This window comes from Dendrobates tinctorius, unplaced genomic scaffold (assembly GCF_039654945.1).
Source record: "Dendrobates tinctorius isolate UK_male_01 unplaced genomic scaffold, ASM3965494v1 ptg000155l, whole genome shotgun sequence".
NCBI lineage: Eukaryota > Metazoa > Chordata > Amphibia > Anura > Dendrobatidae > Dendrobates > Dendrobates tinctorius.
In genome coordinates, this window is record NW_027361822.1 from 4,108,376 (window position 1) to 4,126,413 (window position 18,038).

Sequence of the window (18,038 nt, forward strand, 5' to 3'; positions counted from 1 at the left end):
GCCGGGCAGTGCAGCTGCTGAGACCGGAACCGGTAGCAGCGCGGGGCACGAGGAGAGGTGAGGATTGTTTTTTTTTAATATGTCAGTGAGTGCTGGACTGTGGGGCCATTCTCGAGGGGGGAGCCACATTATATGCTATGGGGATGGTGGGTGGCTATATTATGTTCTATGGGGGCTGGTGGGGGGGAGGCTACATTATATTCTATGGGGATGGGGCGGCTACATTATATTCTATGGGGATGGGGGTGGCTACATTATATTCTATGGGGACTGGGGTGGCTACATTATATTCTATGGGGACAGGGGGTGGCTACATTATATTCTATGGGGACTAGTGGGGGGTGGCTACATTATATTCTATGGGGACTGGGGGGAGCTAATTATATTCTATGGGGACTGGTGGGGGGATGGCTACACTATATTCTATGGGGACTGGTGGTGGGTGGTGGCTACATTATATTCTATGGGAACTGGGGGCGTGGCTACATTATATTTTATGGGGACTGAGCTGTGTATTTTAATATATGGAGGACTATGAGGAGTGTATTATACTATATGGAGGACTGAGTAGTGTATTATTCTATATAGAGGACTGAGTGTATTTTAATATATGGAGGGCTATGAGGAGTGTATTACACTATATGGAGGACTGAGGAGTGTATTATACTATATGGAGGACTATGGGAAGTGTATAATACTATATGTAGGACTGAGGAGTGTATTTTAATATATGGAGGACTATAGGGAGTATATTATACTATATGGAGGACTATGGTGAGTGTGTTATACTATATGGAGGACTATGGGGAGTGTTTTATACTATATGGGCAGAGTCACACTGGCGAATTTTTCATCCGAGAATCGGATTGTAAAACTCACACTGGCTGTCTGCTCTCCTGACCTGAGCTTGACAGCTGCATAGTAATCCATCATGCAGTCATTCTCAGGTCAGGAGAGGTGCAGGGCCAGTCCGTGCTATGCGATGCGATTATCGCAGGAGAAATTGGCAGTGTGACTCCAGGCTATGGAGGACTATGGGGAGTATATTATACTATATGGAGGACTATGGGGTACATTGTATTATATGGAGGACTATGAGGAGTGCATTATACTATATGGAGGACTATGGGGCATATTATATGGAGGACTATGGGGTGTACATTTTGCAATATGGAGGACAGTGGTGCACATTATAATATATAGAGGTCTATGGGTGTATTATACTAAACAAGCAAAATGCTGCATATTCATCGAGTAATTGGATTATTTATGCCAAAACAAAAATCATTGTTCTCAGCAGCACATCACCGGTGTAAACTGTAGATGTGCTGCCGATAACATGATACTGTATGGGGACAGATTGATCTAATTGTGATTGTTCTGTTCCTATCAATATTCCTCAGCCAGTGGAAAGAGGCCGGGTAACGAGCATCGAACGACTTCAATATTGTTGATCTCACTCACTTATCTGCCTGAACTCAGCTCACGTAAATACAACTGAAATGCTTCTGTGTGATGTGCAATATGTTAGCATTTGGAGCCCCATTTTAAACTTTTGCCTAGAACCGGCCCTGTATAAAGGACACTGCTTACTAACATCTTGAGGTTTGTCCTCTTCTGGAGGGGGCTCACTCGTATTGTGATGAGGGCCTGTGGAAACAATATTAGTTTTGTGGACTGCCACAGATGTCCTACTGGGTTTGACACCGGGCACAGTGGGACATGACAGAGTGAAGTCAAAACTAGGGTAATTTCTGATCCTAGCTTGTTGGGTGACAAATTCTGCAAAAACAGTGAAAGGAGGGAACGGTACATTATGAGTTTGCTTATACCGTGAACCATATGTAATCCACTTTTCTTGTAGATTGTAAGGAAGTTTTTGTACTATTGGATTGACACACCTAGTAGTGTCTTAGAATGCCAATCCGGGCAAGCGTCCTTCCTCCCGGGCAACCTGTAACTCTACCAATAAATCACTCAATTCTCTAAGCTTTTGATAACCTTTAGGTCCTATCTTAGGGAAATCATGAATTCTTCTGTATAAAGCATTCTCTATGACTACTATTGACCCATAGCATTCATCAAGTCTTTCCCACACTTTACGTAGGCCTATGTATGGATGCTTTATATTAATGTCTCTTGGCATGCTCGACTGACTCAATATCGAGCCACTTTACCAGGAGATCTAACTCCTCACTACTAGAAAAGTCCAGACCCTGAATGGCGTTCTGGAGCGAGGCTCGCCATGACCTATAGTTTTCGGCTTTATCAGTGAACTTTACAAGTCCTTTTGTAATCAGTTCTCGGCGGCCAAAGAACTTTGCAAAGTCCATGGTGGCTTGATCAGTGCTGGTACGAGCCGGTGTGTTATAGTCATGTCTAGAGAGTGGTGTATCACCTTACCTGTGAGATGATCTTGGCATTGGATAGTCTGTATAGTACCTTTCTGGTGAAGAAGGTGTCTCTTTAAGGTGGGATGGGAGCTGTACCTCCTGCTTGGTGGAACAGTAGCTGTGGTCAACATCTCTGTGCTGGACGTCTCCTTGTTTGAGGTAGCGAAGTTCGGGGTTGGATCGATCGGCATAGGCTGGTCGATGTAGTGCATCAGGGCTGTCATCCATGCCGGAATATTGATGGACGTACTCTGCGATGCACTGCGCTGAGTCTTGCTGCTCTAGATCTGTTTCGAGAACGTTGCTGCATGTCTCATAATCAGGATCCATCATAGCTTTCAAGTACTCAGCCTTAGCTATTGCAGCTGCTGTCTCTTTGTCTATCACAAGTCTTTCTAGAGAAGCTCGCAGGCGCGCAGTCTCCGCTTCTTGCTCTGCCTGCAAACGTGCGGTTTCAGCTTGCAGGTGTGCAGTTTCTGCCTCTCGCTCTGCTTGTCTCAGCTTTAGATGCATCTCTTGTTTGGCGAAGGAGGACCTCGCTTTGGCTGCTTCGGCATGAGCGACAGCAGCCAGCTCTGCTATTGACAACTTGCTAGAACCTTCTCATGACCTCGTTTTGAGGATGTGTTGCTTTGAGACATTGTACGCTTAGCTGTGTACTGCTGCATATTTTGGCAGGAAACTGAGTCTATGCGTGGGCGGGCTTCCGCGTGGCAGGAATGGTGTAGCACTTGTTGGCGGTCCCGTATAGTCTCATCAACTACATCAACTACAGCCTGCGACTGCTATCAGTTTCACTGAAGGCGGTTAACCCGTTCTTACTGGGGCCTGAACTCTTGTTCCCTGCAGCTGTATGGCAGCTGCTGTAATACCCGTAATACAGTGCAGTCTGGATGGTAGTGGTCCCGTACAGCCTGTACAACCACCGCCTGTGACAGGTGGTCCGTTTTTACTGTGGGCCTGGAATTTTGTTCCCCGCAGCTGTATGGCGGCTGCTGTAATACCCATATGCGGTGCAGTCTGAGTGGTAGCGGTCCCATACAGCCTATGTAATCACTGCCTGTGACTGGAGCTCAGTTTTTACTGGGGGCCTGGACTCTTGTTCCCCGCAGCTGTATGGCGACTGCTGTAATACCGGTATGCGATGCAGTCTGCGTGATAGCGGTCCCGTGCAGCCTATACAACCACCACCTGTGACCAGCGGTCCAATTTTACTGTTCTGCCTTCCTCCACGTATGGTACTGTGTGGATTTCAGCATACGGCTAAACCCTCGTCCACTTCCCAGTAAACAGACTGTATGGATTCTTAAGTCTATATTTATTGAGATGATGATGTTAATGATAACGGGTAAAAACTACAAAGAATAAACAGCATATTAGTACTGGCACATTACAGATACAACAGCATGATACAGAGTGCAATTACATCAGTAACTGGGACATTACAGAGACTACACAGTAACAGTATAAAACAGAAATTCAGTCATCATGGCAAAGTTCATGCTGCTCACACTATTCTATTCTATTTGTAGTGCAAAGAGCATTAACTAAACTGGAGGATACAGAGAAAAATATACCTCACTTACAGTACACTACACGGTGGCTGCATGACGGCTGGCATGTACAGATTCTAGCACAAACACATAACTGTATTATGAGCCTCACCGGAATCCGCTGGACAGGAGGAGAGATTATAGTGAAGAGAGAGCCAGAACACTGGTGTATCACTCAGAAAGCCCGGGAAAGATGTCTGCATATCTTATTTTGCCCGGGAAACTAAGGAAGAGGTTGTAAGCAGAACACACTATTCCTTAAAGGAGAAATACTATTGTACACAGAAACAGGATAAATGAGTAACCAATGACCTCTATGGGTTGTAACTGGTACTACGCTATGAATTTTTATCTTGCTGCTCATGAATGGGCAGAACAGAGATAAAAAAGCAGCTTAAGGTTAATTTGGATGTTTAATCACCTTAAAACAGGGGTGGGCAACTAATTTTTCCAAGGGACCACATGAGGAACTGGGACAGTTGTGGTGGGCTGAACCAATCGGCTGAGCTTAATTCAACTCAATATTTTATTGTTTTTGAAAATATGGTTTTAATTAGATGTTTTTACGGGTAAGAATACAGGTTACACCAAGCTTTATAGTAAAATCCACTAGAAGCTAGTCAACATATGTTACCCCTACAGCAAAGCAAGCACATTTTCACTAATTTGTCTTTTTAACATAACATGCTTTAACTAGTGATGTAATGATTGCATATTGAATACTTGCAGTCATGTGTCTGCCCGGCGACTAGAATCCTCACAACGCGTAGTGCATGTGCTGGGAGGATTCACAAGTCTGCAGTCACTTAGAGTGTCTGCAGACTTGTAACCAAAAGGACGGACAACTCCTTTCATGATGTTTTCCAGTTATAAGTTTCTAGCACTTGATCTCCAGCGCTGGATTAAAATAATAAAATCTGATGTTACTCACCCCAAATTTAGCTCTACCGTTTCACCACTGCACTGATCTCTATTTACTGGCTGCAGTAGTGAGTGTGACATCCCAACTACAACTCACTTCACTGCTGCTGGCAATCACAGAGCTCAGCAGCTCATGCTGTCTACATGGAGTGGAGTCATTGAGCTCATTGGCTGTGGAGGTGATCACCACTGCAGTCAGTAACCAGAGACCACAGCAGTCAGTAACCAGAGACCATGGCAGAGAGGTGGCCATGGAATTGGGGAGGGTGCATAACATCCTATTTTATTATTGTGACCTACTACTGGCTATTAGAGGCCAAAAACTCATAACTGGAAAATATCATGAATTAATAATGTACACTTCTACTTCCTTCACTGGCACCGTTCTTCCACGCTGAGCCCCGTGTACCCATGTCATTGTCACATGAAGGCAGGAGTTATCCACAGCCACAAGAGACACATGGTTAAGAGCAGCTGAATGATGATGGAGTATTTTTTTTGTTATTATTTTATGCAGCTGTTTACTGACATAAAACAGCTGCGTCCAAAGTACCGCCGTCTATTGAACGCAGGTGAATCCACGTTTCATCACTGAACCGTGCGGATTCACTGCGTTCAATATTATTGTTGAAATTTCTGTTATGGAGGCTCGCATCTCCACAAGACATGTTGACATATTGCGGTCCTGAACAACGCGCCACATGTCAGTGTTTGCGCGTGATCCACGGGTGTCTGTGGACATATAGTTATCATGGAATTTCTTGAAATCCCATCCAATATGCGATAATATCTGGACGCTGCACAATCACGCAGTGTCCAACCCACAGCTATTAGGCTAGTTTCACATTTGCGTCTTTGTGCGCAGCGCATACACATGCAAAAATGCATGCAAACGCAGCGTTTTTGATACGCATCAGCGTACACATGACGGCAAAAAAGCACAGCGTTTGCATGCGATTTTGTATGCGTTTGCATTTTTTATGCGCATGCGTTCTCTAGGTGGCACATTTCACAGGAGATAAATCCTTGAAACAAACTCCACCAATGGGACATCATTAAGCGTGTGTAATGGGAATTCTTTATATAAACCCTGTTACAGCTGAATTCTTCAGATTTTGCTGCTGTTTCCTGTGTCACCATGGATCTGCGTTGGGAGAGTTTTCGCATCAACTTGGATCTGGACATCATGCTTTCTCAGGCTTTTGCATTTGCTTGCCAGCAAGAAAGGCAGAGAGAGATAAAGCGAAGATGGCAGCGGCGGAGTTTTTGGAGACATCCGATTATTGAAGTCCGGGAGAGCCGTGGAGCGTGCCACACCCTCTATAGCGAGCTCCAGACAAACCTGGCAAAATGTACTGACTATACCCGGATGTCTCAAGAAAGCTTCATGTATTTGCTTGGTCGTGTTCAAGGAGTCATCCGGAGACAGGACACACAGCTCCGTCATGCGATTCCTCATGAGGAACGGCTCCTGGCCAAATTACGGTACATACCGTATTTTTCGGACCATAAGACGCACTTTTTTTCCTCCAAATTTGGGAGGAAAGTGTGGGTGCGTCTTATGGTCGGAATGTAGCATGTAGGGAGGGGCAGCAGTGAGTGGGATTGCAGGATGCAGGAAAATGTTGCCTGCTGCAGGAATCCAGCGCTGGGGAAACCATGTGCTCCCGATACTTAAAGTGAAGTGAATATTCATGAGCCGCTTCCACGCTTTCCTGTCAGCTAAGCAGTGAGCGGAGAGTAGCAAAGGACAGACCCACATGGCTTCCCCAGCACCAATTCCTGCAGCAGCTGGGGAGATTTGTGTCCGGTGGAACGGGGGCAGGAGCAGAGTGAAGCAGGAAGGATCGCATACCTGACAGGCCGCACAGCCCTGGCTGTGCTGATGCCATGCTGAATGCTCCTGTGGAGGACCTGTGGTGAGGTCATGAAGAGGGTGGGCTGGAGCATCACATGACCGCACAATTCCCTGCCTCTTTATGATGTCATCACAGGTCCTGCAGACACGCACTACAAACAGTGCAGCATCCTCTTACATGATCTGTGGTGAGGTCATAAGAGGGAGGGCTCTGTGTGGCCATGTGATGCTGCATGACCTCACCACAGTGTGGCTGGCTGGCTGCAGGACCTGCACCGAGCACAGCTTGTCCAAGAAAGAATTAATTAAAAGGTTAGTAATTGCAGCACATAAAAATCACTTTGCCATCCTGTAGTGAACTATAACTCCCAGCATGCCATATGATCTGGAGGACATGCTGAGAGTTAAAGTTCTTCCTTGGGATCTTAAAGCAGCACTCCAGTGTTATTTTTCAGTGCTGGAGTGGTGCTTTAAATATAAGCCCTGTGCCCCCATTCTATACTCACCCTCCAGCATCTTCATATTGTACTTAACAGACACCAGTTTGGACATGCAGCACCATCTTCTATCCGTAGCTTCCGACATATAAACATACTATTACATATAATAACACCACATATAGTATGTTATTTATGTTATTAAATATTTTACCACTTTTTTTGGTTCAAATATATTTTTCCCTAATTTCCACCTCTAAAATCTGGGTGCGTCTTATAGACCGATGCGTCTTATAGTCCGAAATATACGGTAATATTTAACCCCTTACTGCCATCAGATGTACTATCCCGTCCATGTGCCCTGGGACTTAATTCCCAGGGACGGGATAGTACGTCATAGCGATCAGCGGTGCCCACGTGGTGAGCGCCGCTGATCGCGGCTGGGTGTCAGCTGATTATCACAGCTGACACCCGGCACAATGTGTCAGGGGCGGTCACGGACCGCCCCCGACACGTTAACCCCTTGTACACCGCGATCAAACACAATGTGCAGCACTGCTGCGGGGGGCTCTTTCCCTACAGGCCCCCGGATCCAAGATGGTGACGGGGGCCTTCGGGGGCCTGTAGGGAGCTGACTTCCTCACTGCCTGCAAAGCGCAGGCATGAGGAAGTCTGCAGCAGTGCCTGTGACAGATCGCTGATCTGTCACAGTGATCTGTGATGTGACAGATCAGCGATCTGTCACATGACAGTGATGTCCCACCTGGGACAATGTAATAAAGTTAAAAAAAAAGTGTAAAAATAATTTAAAAAAAATCGCTAAATAAATTAGTAAAAAAAAAAAAATATTCCCCAATAAATTCTTTTTTTGAAAATAAAAAAAACAAAACAATAAAAGTACACATATTTGGTATTGCCGCGTCCGTAACGACCCGCCCTATAAAACTGTCCCATTAGTTAACCCCTTTAACGAACCCCTTAAAAGATAAAAATAAAAAACGAAGCAAAAAATAATGATTTATTATCATACCACCGAACAAAAAGTGCAATAACGCGCAATCAAAAAGACGCATATAAATATCCATGGTACCGCTGAAAACGTCAGCTTGTCTCACAAAAAACAAGCCACCATACAGCGTCATCCACAAAAAAATAAAAAAGTTATAGCTCGCAGAATAAAGCGATGCAAAAATAATTATTTTTTATATAAAATAGTTTTCATTGCATTAAACTGACAAAACATAAAAAACGACCTAAATGAGGTATCACTGTAACCGTACTGACCCGAAGAATAAAACCGCTTTATCAATTTTACCGCACGTGGAACGGTGTAAACGCACCCCCCAAAAGAAATTCATGAAACGCTGGTTTTAGTTCATTCTGCGTCCCAAAAATCGGAATAAAAAGCAATCAAAAAAGTCACATGCCCGAAAATAATACCAATAAAAACGTCAACTCGTCCCGCAAAAAATAAGACCTCACATGACTCGGTGGGTTAAAATACGGAAAAATTATAGCTCTCAATATTTTTACAATAAAAAACATCTTTTAGCGTGTGACAGCCGCCAAACATAAAAACCGACAAAAAATAGTAAATCAAACCCCCCGTTATCACCCCCTTAGTTAGGGAAAAATAATAAAATTAAAAAAATGTATTTATTTCCATTTTCCCATTAGGGTTAGGGCTAGGGCTAGGGTTAGGGCTAGGGTTAGGGCTGAGATTAGGGTTAGGGGTGTGTTGGGGTTCGGGTTGGAGTTATAATTGGGGGTTTCAACTGTTTGGGCACATCAGATGCTCTCCAAATGCAACATGGCATCTGGTCTCAATTCCAGCCAATTCTGCGTTGAAAAGCTCTGCCATGCGCCCAAACAGTGTTTTACCCCCACATATAGGGTATCAGCATACTGAGGACAAATTTCAAAACAACTTTTGGTGTCCAATTTCTCCTGTTACCCTTAGGAAAATAAAAAATTGGGGGCAAAAATATCATTTTTGTGGAAAAAAATGATTTTTTTATTTTCACGCCCAGGCGTTATAAACTTCTGTGAAGCACTTGGGGGTTCAAAGTGCTCACCACACATCTAGATAAGTTCCGTGGGGAGTCTAGTTTCCAAAATGGGGTCACTTGTGGGGAGTTTCAATAATTTAGGTACATCAGGGGCTCTCCAAACGCAAATGACACCCACAGACCAATCCATCAAAGTCTGCATTACAAAACGTCACTACTTCCCTTCCGAGCCCCGACGTGTGCCCATACAGAAGTTTTCTCCCACATATGAGGTATCAGCGTACTCAGGACAAATTGGACAACAACTTTTGCGGTCCAATTTCTTCTGTTACCCTTGGGAAAATAAAAAAATTGGAGACTAATTGATCATGTTTGTGGAAAAAATACGATTTTTTTATTTTCATGCCTGGACATTATAAACTTCTGTGAAGCCCTTGGGGGTTCAAAGTGCTCACCACACATCTAGATAAGTTCCTTAGGGGGTCTAGTTTCCAAAATGGGGTCATTTGTGGGGGGTTTCCACTGTTTAGGTACATTAGGGGCTCTCCAAAGGCAACATGACACCTGCAGACCATTCCATCAAAGTCTGCATTCCAAAACGTCACTACTTCCCTTCCGAGCCCCGACGTGTGCCCATACAGTAGTTTTCTCCCACATATGGGGTGTCAGTGTACTCAGGACAAATTGGACAACAACTTTTGGGGTCCAATTTCTCCTGTTACCCGTGGGAAAATAAAAAAAATGGTGACTAAAAGATCATGTTTGTGGAAAAAATACGATTTTTTTATTTTCACGCCCGGGCGTTATAAACTTATGTGAAGCACTGAGGGGTTCAAAGTGCTCACCACACATCTAGATAAGTTCCTTGGGGGGTCTAGTTTCCAAAATGGTGTAATTTGTGGGGGGTTTCCACTGTTTTGGTACATCAGGGGTTTTCCAATCGCGACATGGTGTCCGATCTCAATTCCAGCCAAAAACGTCAAATGGCGCTGCTTCCCTTCCGAGCTCTGCCATGCACCCAAATAGTCATTTACACCCACATATGGGGTATCAGCGTACTCAGGACAAATTGCACAATAACTTTTAGGGTCCTGTTACCCTTGGAAAAATAAAAATTGGGGGTGAAACAATCATTTTTGTGGAAAAAATATGATTTTTTAATTGTACCGCTGTACGTTATAAACTTCTGTGAAGCCCTTGTGGGTTCAAAGTTCTCACTACATATCTATATAAGTTCCTTGGGGGGGTCTAGTTTCCAAAATGGGGTCACTTGTGGGGGTTTCCACTGTTTAGGTACATCAGGGGCTCTCCAAGCGCGACATGGCGTCCGATCTGAATTCCAGCCTATTTTGCATTGAAAAAGTCAAACGGCGCTCCTTCCCTTCTGAGGTCTGCCATGCGCCGAAACAGTGGTTCCCCCCACATATCAGATATCAGCATACTCAGGACAAATTGCACAATAACTTTTGCCGTCCAATTTCTCCTGTTACCCTTGGTAAAATAAAAAAAATTGAACCTGAAGTATTTTTTTTGTGAAAAAAAGTTAAATGTTCATTTTTTTTTTAAATATTCAAAAAATTCCTGTGACGCACCTAAAGGGTTAATAAACTTCTTGAATGTGGTTTTGAGCACATTAAGGGGTGCAGTTTTTAGAATGGTGTCACTTTTGGGTATTTTCTATCATATAGACCTCTCAAAGTGGCTTCAAATGTGATGTGGTCCGTAAAAATAAAATGGTGTTGCAAAAATGAGAAATCGCTGGTCAATTTTTAACCCTTATAACTTCCTAACAAAAAAAAAATTTGGTTCCAAAATTGTGCTGATGTAAAGTATACATGTGGGAAATGCTATTTATTAAGTTTTTTGTGTGCCGTATCTCTGTGATTTAAGGGCATAAAAATTCAAATTTGGAAAATTGCGAAATTTTCAACATTTTCGCCAAATCTCTGTTTTTTTTACAAATAAACGCAAGTTATATGAATGAAATTTTACCACTAACATGAAGTACAATATGTCACGAGAAAACATTGTCAGAATCACCGGGATCCATGGAAGCGTTTCAGAGTTATAACCTCATAAAGGGACAGTGGTCAGAATTGTAAAAATTGGCCTGGTCATGAACGTGCAAACCACCCTTGGGGCTTAAGGGGTTAAAAACCAGTGCCTGCATAATTGTTTTGTTCTGCCATGTACTAATCCAAAGCCTGCATAATTATTGTTTTGCCATGTAGTAAACAAAAGCCTGCAGAATTATTGTTATGCCATGTGCTAATATTTTTTTCATTTCAGTGTTTTGCAAAACCCTAGACATAAAGATTTATTTTTTGTTATGGCTAAAGAGTGCCCTAACTTTGAACTAGATGAACCAGCTGCCAACCCATTGCCTGATTTCACTCAGCACCCTCTCAGGTCATCAGCTGAAGTTGACCACATGAGGGACCAATTTGCTGCATACTTTATCTCTGATGTAGGACGTGTGGCATGGCAAGATCAAATGGTGTAAAATTGTTTTCTTGTGAGTATGTAAATAAAAAACCTGTTTTGATACCTGTACCAAGTGCATTCTGTCTTTATACACTCCAATACAATAATCATCTGCCCAGGTGTCCAGTGAATTCAGGATGCTGTGTTTTGTGCATCCTGAATTTACTAGGACTCCTGACCAGGTGAATGCAGATATAAAAGTTGTATGACCTTCATCATCACTCCAGTCTGTGTTTAATAAGGCAGATTGCAGCGACGGTGGAGATAATACAACTAATATTTGTATCACCTGTCCTGATGTTACAAATAAGGATTTTGGGATGCACTAACATCCTTCACTCTTTACTCTTTATGACACCTGACCATGTGAGTATAAATATTAGTTGTAGTATCTCCACTGTGGCTTCAGTATGCACGCAGACTGGAGAGATGATAAAGGTTTATACAACTTCTACAATCCCCTGGCCTGGTGTCATACTGAAGTGAGGATGCCCAAAAAACCGCATCATGACTTCAGAATTTTATGACACCTCGGCAGGTGAATACACATGAGTTAACCTCCAGCATCTCTCCAGTCTGCGTGCAATACATAATGCAGACTGAAGCGATGCTGCAGATGACAACTCACAGGTATACTCACCAGGCCAGGTGTGCTAAATAGTTATGATACCAGGCCAGGGTATTGTAGATATGATGTGTTTCTCCATCATCTCTTCGCCACAGACTGAATAGATGAAGTGGTTAATTACAAGGTATATCTAGAGTCCCCTGGCCTTGTGTCACAAAGAGTGAAATAATGATGGCCAAAACACATCATCCTCAATTCACTCTTTATGATACCTGGCAAGGTGAGAATAGATATGCCTTGCACTCACACCATCCTCTGTTCAGTCTGACCAATATTAGCAGACTGAAGAGACTGGTGGTGAAAATACAAATCATATATTTGTGTTTTTGACAACACATAGCTCCAGGACTGACACAAGAAACGTGTCAGTCCTGGAGCTATGTGGTGGCAAAAACACAAAGTGTATGGCGCAGTGTGTGTAGTCAGAAAAAGACACAATAAACCAAACAGTATTAGAGGAAAACCAAAGGACATTTATTTAAAACAAAAAAAATTACTGGGAGTGACGTTTGGGGGAAGATGGTGGCAACTTGGGGGTGTGGAGGGACGAGGAATGGCTTAATAAAGGCGACAAAGGGGTTCTAGGGGAAGGGGTGATGAAAGTAGTGGGGAAAGGGAGCTCAGGGATGGGACTTGAGGCATGGGGTGGGTCACACACAGTGGGAGGTGAGGGGGGAGGGAGTGTGAGAGTCTTTCTTTTTTTTGCCCACTTTTATGGCTTCTTCTGTGGCCCGTTGGCATGGTGTCCTGCCTGGAGCGCCTGGTGCTGGTGGAACCCCTGGAGCTGGTGGACGTCCTTGAGCTCGGTGACCTCCTGGAGCTAGGGGACCTCCTGGAGCTGGGGGACCTCCTGGAGCTGGGGGACCGCCTGGCAGGTTCCTCTAGCTGCTGCGGCATGCTGGTGGTGGTCGAGGTTCTGGCGGGGTCCGTGGTGGTGAATAAGGAATGTGGTCCCCCAACTGCTGCTCGGTGGCGGTGGTGGTGGCAGTCCATGCAGAGGTGGTGCTGGCGGTGGTGGTCCAAGCAGGAGTAGCGTTTGGCATGGTGGTGGTGGGTGGAGTGTCCAGCTGTACTCAACCTTGGGGTGGTGTAGTGGTGTCCGGCGTGGCTTGGAATGCAGGTGGCCGTGCAGTGGTATGCAGCAGAAGTCGGTAGTGAGGTGATGCGAGTCAGTGGTGGCACAGATGGAAATGCCACCACTGGCTGCTGCACGTACTGACTCTCCTGCATAGCCTGTATGTAAACAGTGTTGCAGGCCTGCATCACATTCAGCTGGAGCTCAGGACTAAGGTGTTCCGCCATGCCCCATTCGATTTGGTTAAAGAAATGGTGCGCTGGTCTGTTGAGGTCGGCTTCCAGACTGGAAGCGTGTCTCCATTAGTTTGAAACCGCTTTCCAGTCTGTCGCTCAGCGCCTTGAGGCCACTCTTAAAGACCGAGTTTAAGTGAAGGAACACGGGCATGACGGTCCTGTCCGAGGCCTTCTGCCACTGGCGGGAAGTGCCCGCAAAACCAGTGGCAGAGACCTGAGACAGGGGAACACCTGATGGACCAGCTTCCTGGTCTCTGACCCGCAAGCTGCTTCTTGGCTGTTGGATGGCTGGGATGGGTCCGAGGCAGCTCGATGAAGGATTGCTCCAGGACCAGGTTGCAGGGTGCTGCTCCAGGTGCTGTGAAAAGAAAAGAAAAACATTAGTATCATGCATTTACAATAGTCAAAGCGCCAACTCCTGTGGAATAGAAAAACACAGTAAAACACAATACAATACAACAACAAAATGCTTATGATCTGGTGGCAAGGACCGGTCTTAAGAAGGCCAACATCCGATGGTAGCAGTATTTTGTTGAGGTCCTTGCTGCAGCACCACTTGGAACCTGGTTCTCCTGTCTCAGGTCCCTGTGGAAGTGGTCCTTCATCGAGCGCCAATGGGTTCTGACTTTGTTCACTGTGGAAAAAATAAAAAATAATTAGACAATGCACTGTAGGACAGGATAACACAAATGTGTGCGATGCTAGAAACTCGCAGGAGTTACTAGCATCACACACAGTTGTATGATCCTGGCCAAGGTCACTGCCACATCACAAAGCATTGAAATACTTACGAAATTCCTTGCAGTCCCGTGGAGAAGCGTTGTCCCAGCCATCCATCAGCGCTGCGGCCACCTCATTCCAGAGCCGTTGGAGCACCACATTGTCCGAAAGCAGTGTATCACGGCTGTCCCACAATGGGACTCGCTCCTGGACCAAACGGATGAGGGCGTCATTGTCCAGGGCGAGTTCTTCATCCCGTTGTGGAGCCTAGAAAAGAAAGAAAAACATTAATCTTGTAAAGATTTGGAAATGAAAAAGATAGAAAACAAGACAGAAAAGTGGGGTACTCGGTACCGGGCACGGGGATGTAGCAGTGCTGGAAAGGTAGGAAGCAGACAAGACACAGCGGGGTGCAATTTCTGTACCTTTACTTGATAACTGCAGTCCAGGGTCCTAATTACAGATGGTACCGGAGCAGGCAATTCAGGGATTCTCTCTCAGCAGATGGGCTGTGCAGTCTCCTTCCTAGCGCTTAAGGGATCTCCAGTGCTGAGTTACACTGAAGTTCCTCCTGTCAGATGTTTCCAAGAACTTTACTTGTACGGCAGACAGTTGTAGCCTATCTCGGGGACTCCTCTCTTCTGAGTCCCGGCTCACTATCCAAGCTGCTGTTGTGCCCTCAAGTCTTAGATGAGAGTAGTGCATTTACAGCCTTCTACTCCTCTGGTGTCTGCTGTAGGACCATCAGTGTCCATACAGCCGTGGAGACCAGGCTTCAGTTCATGCGCTCTCGAGATGAGCTCTTCCTCTCAGCTTTACCTCAGCGCTCCTTCCACACGTCTGCACACTTCACCCTCCGCAGACTAACTAATCACTCCTTCCTCTTGGCCCTCAGAGAGCACTCCTCCCCTTAATCCCGGTTCAGAGTTCCCCCTGCTGGCCTGGAGTGTAACTGTGTTGCATGCATAGATTGACTGCGAGAGAGACCCGTCATTGCCTCCAAGCCTGGCATTACCCTCCCCTGGAGGAAGGCAAAGCCACTGTGGCAACCAGAGTCCTGGGGGCGCCACAAAAGAAGCAAGACTGAAGAGGAAAAACAGGCCAGAAAAAAAGTCAGGGATTAAAAAAAGAGTACAATCAATCAGTCAGTCTATACTTACATGCCGTCTCCCCGCCTGCACTTGCACTGGCTGCTCCTGCTCTTCCTCCGCTGCCGTGGACGATGAGGTCTGAAAAAGAAAAAAAATTAATTTGCCACATATGTATATGCGACAGCGAATACTTACCAATCAGTAGGGAAGGAAGGTACTCACTTCTCTCACAGCTTGTGCCAGTTTCCCAGTCCCAGGTACATACTCCTCTGATGACATAATATTGCACGCTCCACTTTTCAGTTTTTGAATTTCCACAAAAATTTTAAATAATCAATAAATTTCATTCAACTTCACAATTGTGTCCCACTTGTTGTTAATTCTTCACCAAAAATTTACATTTGTTATCTTTATGTTTGAAGCATATGTGGGAAAAGGTTGAAAAGTTCCAGGGGGCTGAATACTTTCACAAGGCACTGTATGCTCAACATACAAGGTTCTCATAAGGGTCTCATGACCGCTCACAGCCCAGTCACTCAGGGGGGTGTGTGCCATTGGGTCACGCCTCTGGGTTCCCGGAACTTGACATCACATCAGCAGATGTCTGCGGCAGCTGTAGCCAAGGTCACATGATGCCAGTGAGCGGTCAGCAATAGCGCCACTTGCAGGCAAAAATGGCAACAAGAGGTATTTACAAAAATACTTCTTTTCACTGTTTAAATTGATGGGGCCATTAGGAGGAGGAGCTAGGGTGGAGGCAGAACTGGGGGTGGAGCCTGGGCGGAGTCTCAAGGGGGCCCCATAAATTTTGCCAGTATGGGGCCCCGAAATTCCTAGTGGCAGCCCTGCATGTGTATGAAGCCCAATATCTTGCTCTACTCTTACCTGGGTTATGCCTTTAATAAAACTACAGATTTGTGTAGTGGGGGGTGTGTTGAGGCTGGTGTGCTCACTGTGACAAGTCAGGACTCAGAGAAAGAGTCAAGGGGAGAGTGCTGTGGTCATCTCACCTGTGTCTCTATGTATTTCTACGCAGGACAGATGCACACAGCAATGTTCAGGACCTTGAAAAGCTCCACCCTCCTCTGAATGCTTATGCTGGCTGCACCATAGCTGCTCCGCCCTCCGCTCAGCCTCCTCTCTGCCCCTCTGAATCCTTATACAGGCAGCACCATGGCCGCTTTGCCTCCTCTACGCCTCCTCTCCGCCCTCCTCAGACTCCGCACTGCACGCTGTTTCGCTACCTGGCCCGCACACTCCAGAGAGCTGTGACTGCTGGAGCATTTGTTCTAGTCTGTTTGCTTGTGCCTGTCCACGGGCCAGACAAGCACAAACAAAGGGCTGGATATGGCCCGCGGGCTGCAGTTTTCCCAGACCTGCCGTAAAAGGATATTCCCATCTTCAAGATCCTATCCCAATAAGTAGTAGGTGTAATAATTATCATATTAGCAAATACCTTCAATTAGAAATGTAGTATTGTTTTTTTTTATTCGCTATGTCTCTTTCCTCATGTGCAAGCATTGCAGGATCTTAGGTATCCATGGTTATAGACAACTGTGGCACATTAACACCACTAAAAGCTTTGGCAAGCATCCAGAATTGCTGAACGGCGCTGGAAGAAAACGCACTCGCAAGACGACTTAACTGCACTCAAACAAGCAACACTCGCATTCTAATCAGCTCTCACCTCTGCTAAACAGGCCTTCTTTACATCCCTTGTATCTTCCTTATCCCACAACCCTAAACAGTTGTTCAATACTTTTAACTCCCTCCTCCGCCCACCACTGCCCCTTACAACTTCCCTAATCTCTGCTGAGGACTTCGCCAAGCACTTCAAAAACAAGATAGACCAAACATGGCAAGTCTTTATTATTCAACCACCACAACCCTTTTGTATACCAGACCATTGCCCAAACCCCATAATCTCCTTCTCCAACATCACTGAAGGGGAGCTTGCTCATCTTCTCTCTAAATCACACCTCACCACTTGTGCACTCGACCCCATCCCATCCCACCTCTCCCCCAACCTCACCACCACTTATCCCATCCCTAACCCACCTCTTGAACCAATCACTAACTTCCGGCACCTTCCCTTTTGCTTTCAAACATGCCACAATCAAGCCTATCCTCAAAAAGCCAACCCTCGACCCAACCGCTATGTGCAGCTATCACCCAATATCGCTGCTCCCATTTGCTTCCAAACTCCTGGAGCAGCACGTCCACGATGAACTTTCTTCCCATCTCTCATCTAACCTGCTCTTTGACAATCTACAATCTGGTTTCCGCCCCATCACTCCACTGAGACAGCCCTGACCAAAATTACTTACGACCTACTTACAGCCAAAGCAAACAGACAATACTCTATACTCCTGCTTCTAGACCTGTCCTCTGCCTTCGACACAGTTGACCACTGCCTCCTACTACAGATCCTCTCTTCCTTTGGCATCAAAGACCTCGCCCTATCCTGGATCTCCTCATACCTCTCCAACCGCACAATCAGCATCTCCCACTCCCACACTACCTCCTCATCCCACCCTCTCTCTGTTGGAGTCCCCCAAGGCTCTGTTCTAGGACCCCTTCTCTTCTCAATCTATACACTTGGCTTGGGGCAAGTCATAAAGTCCCATGAGTTT